Consider the following 4,193-nt stretch of genomic DNA (forward strand, 5'->3'; position numbering starts at 1 on the left):
TTAAATAAAAAAGCTATTTTTAAATGAAATAATATCATGCAATATTACTGTTTTTACTGTATTTTTATCAAATAAATGCAGCCTTGGTGAGCATAAAAGACTTCTTTCAAAAACATTAATACATCTTACTGACCCCAAACTTTTGAATGGTAGTGTATGTCACCATTCAGGACAATAATAGATAATAAAACAGGGTCAGAATGACATGAAGGTGAGAAAACAATGACAGACTTTTCATATTTAGTTCTCGGGTTTCTCCAGAGGGATCGTCCCTGTAATAACTGCACTGTAAGAGCAGCAGATATGACTATTCATTTCCTCCTTCCCTTATAGAGAGGAACAGTATTGAGTAGGGAATTGATAGTATAGGACAGAGAAATTAATTTTCAGTTAACAGGCATTGCTTGTGTCAAGTTAATGATCATTGATTCATGTTTTCTGGGCTGCCCTAGATGGCTGGAAATCAAAAGGGAGGTTTTTTAAAAACGAGGCCAACTAATAAACCTGTGCCAAAATTAGATCATTTTTCTAACTGGGCTGTCAGCTGTGACTGTACCGCTTCATTAGCCTGATAAAGAGTGTGTTAATGCTGTTTATTCTCTCTCTCAGCATAATGACGGACTGCCAGGCTCTGTGTTCCTGTTGTCCCGTAGCACATTCTCCCATCCCTCCAACCTGCTCCCCTGGAGGAGCGGAAACTCCAGCTCTTACTGGAAGAGCCACCGCAGGGCTCCTTCCTCGGAGAGTCTGTCTGGACTCGAACGTCTCATCAGAGCCTGTTCGCTCTCTGAACCCTCAGAGAACCCCTCAACCCTCCACGACCCATACGAGCCCCTGCTGCCCCTGCTCTTGGGACCCTGTGTCAGAGTATGGAGGGGCTGCTATTTACGGGGCGCACTACACGCTCAGGTACACTGTGATGGTGTTTGGTTTTTGGATGTGGCCAAATATGTTTTTTTTCCATTGGGTTGCAAATTTAATGTATTCGAATAATCAAAATACAGTGAAAACTATTTGCAAAGCTGTTTTCAAAAAAAGAAAACCATCACTTTCCAGGGAAATTAATGCAAAGTATTTAAGTTGTATTTACTGTACTGTGAAATCCACTGTGGCTCTAGATAAGATTGATGGATGGATGGGTGGATGGATGGCTGAACAGATAGATGGCTATATGTATGAATGGATAGTTGAATAAATGGATGGATAGATGGACAGACGGATGGATGAATGGCTAAACAGATAGATGGATATATGGATGGATGGATGAATAGATAGATGGTTAAACAAATAGACCGACGGATGAATGGACGGACGGAAGGATAGATAGACTGATAAAAAGATACACGGATGATGGATGGATGGCTAAACAGCTGGATGTATGGATTGACAGCTAAAAAGGAAGCTAAACGGATGGATGGATGGATGGACAAATGGCTAAATGGATGGTTGGATGGACAGACAGATGTATGGATAGATGGCTAAAAAGATGGAAGGATAGATGGATGGCTAAACATAAATGGGTAAACTGATAAAAGTATGGCTGGATGAATATTTGATTATTGAAAACAATGATATTTAACATCCTCATGTTGTTGATGGCTTGTAATTAACAAGTTTATTTTTTAACATCCGTCTCTCTCTCTCTCCCCACTTCCTGTAGGCTTTCTCACACCCCATGACTTCCTGCAGTCAGCATCCATTAGATCAGCTGGCCTGGGAAGTGCAGCAGCTCCGAGAGAAAGTGGCTCATGCTTCTCACAGACGCCCCGAAAACCAGACTAAACGACAGGAGCCACGCCGATTGGAGTCCAACCTCAACCAGAACGCCAACAATGGGACCTTCCTCTTTTCCTCTTCCTCTAGAACATCTCAACAACAGCCATCCAGCCGAGGTGCGGCCCACTCCTCCGTCATTCCCAGAGCCCAGCGGACGGCATCAAGTTTATTTTTTAACATCCGTCTCTCTCTCTCCCCACTTCCTGTAGGCTTTCTCACACCCCATGTCTTCCTGCAGTCAGCATCCATTAGATCAGCTGGCCTGGGAAGTGCAGCAGCTCCGAGAGAAAGTGGCTCATGCTTCTCACAGACGCCCCGAAAACCAGACTAAACGACAGGAGCCACGCCGATTGGAGTCCAACCTCAACCAGAACGCCAACAATGGGACCTTCCTCTTTTCCTCTTCCTCTAGAACATCTCAACAACAGCCATCCAGCCGAGGTGCGGCCCACTCCTCCGTCATTCCCAGAGCCCAGCGGACGGCATCTGATCCACCCAGGCCTGTGCAGAGGAATAACGGCAAGCACACATTTCTGTTCGGCCACCAAGAGCCGCCGCAATCAGGGCAGTGCTACATTCCCTCCCCTAGTGCCAAACTTCCTAAACGCCCCGGAAACTCACACTGATCTGTAGGAAGGAAAGAAACGGCCCCCTCTGGTGTTTGTGTTACTGAAACAATACAATACGGTACAAAGCAGAAACTCCACTAGAAACTTGAAATCTATGTGCTTTTGAAAAAGCACAGATTGACCTGGCCTTTTTTGTATAAGCAGCTATGTAAAGAGTAGCAAAAAAAACAGGCTAGCAAAAAAGCATCAACAATTTACGATGTAAAATTCTTCCTCAGTTGAGTTTTTATAAGATAATTTAACTACATGGTCTAGTTCACTAAAAATAAAGAATCTTGTGTTATTTATTTGTCCTCGTGTTGTTCCAAATGAATAGTACTTCTTCTTTAGTCATGATTTTGTGTGAAATTAGAACATTTTAATCTGAAAATCTAGACATCTGCCCTAGATCTTCTTTTAAAAGTAGCTGAATGCAATTTGTGAATTAATCAATCTTTTAAGATGAATCTTTTCAATGAATCAGTTGATTTGGTTCACAGAATCAACCTAAATGATTCATTTTGAAGCTTCACAACTATAATTTGCACTGTAGCCTATTTGTTCGAAAAAAAGTGATCTATTTTCTCACCTTGTCTTCCATTGAAGAAAGAAAATGACTTTGGCATGACATGAGGGTGACTAAATGACAACAGAAATTATTTTTCCTTTAAATAAAAATGAAAAACTGTAGTGAAGCAGAGAGTGCTAGTAAACGTCTGCATACGAAATGTTATGTGTCTGAGGTTCATGCCAAGACTGATAACTTCTGTGTTGGTCAAGAAACAGTTTTAGCTTTAAGTAGTTTGTGCATGTAACAGTAGTTCATGATAAGGTAGGCTAGTAAAATAGCGATTTGTGTTTCCTCAACCAAAAAGGCGGGAAAATGGCTGCTATCACGCTAATAATACAACTAAGGAGGTTTTGCAGTTCCCTGAACGGCCACAAGATGGACACAAAATAATCTTCTGCCTCCATGTTGAATGCCCTGTTGAAAAAACCAGCATATGCTGGTTAGGTATGTTTTGACGCTGGGATGCTTCAAAACATACCTAACCAGCATATGCTGGTTTTTTCAACAGGGTGCAAATAACCTAATACAAAATGCTGTCTTGCCTCTCAATATTTACAAGCAACGACACGATACTGTCAAGTGTGTTATGCATTTTTGTATTTTATTAAGTATTAATACAAAAATAGAAGAGAAATGGAGACTAGAAATAACATCAGTGATACTACAATTATTTAAATGCTGCCTCTGCCGCTTCAGTGGATACTTAAGTGTTACTTCATCATGAATGTACAGGGATGTGTTTTTAAAATCCTTTTGCGATCAGAGTGAACTCTAATTTGTGTATAAGGAAGGATAAAAAAAGTAGCACTCATGCTGAAGGACATTTTATATTCTCATTTTTATATTACCGATTATCTTCTGCACATTACTCTCTCCGTTTTCAGTGGAGTTCCAGGACTTCCTTCGACATGTTTTTTCATTTCCTGTGGATTATTTGCATGATTTCTTTTGTAAGATTGTTACAACTGTTCAGAACTGCTCGTTCTGTTAATAGTTGACCCAAAAGGCGGGAAAATGGCTGCTGTCACGCTAATAATATAACTAAGAAGGTTTTGCAGTTCCCTGAACGGCCACAAGATGGACACAAAATAATCTTCTGCCTCCATGTTGAATGCCCTGTTGAAAAAACCAGCATATGCTGGTTAGGTATGTTTTGAAGCTGGGATGCTGGTTTGAGCTGGTTTATGCTGGGTTAAACTGGTCCTTAGATGGTCATGTGCTTGTCTTGAGTTGGTCGG

This window comes from Sinocyclocheilus anshuiensis, unplaced genomic scaffold (genome assembly GCF_001515605.1).
Source record: "Sinocyclocheilus anshuiensis isolate Anshui unplaced genomic scaffold, SAMN03320099.WGS_v1.1 scaffold552, whole genome shotgun sequence".
Classification (NCBI taxonomy): Eukaryota; Metazoa; Chordata; class Actinopteri; order Cypriniformes; family Cyprinidae; genus Sinocyclocheilus; species Sinocyclocheilus anshuiensis.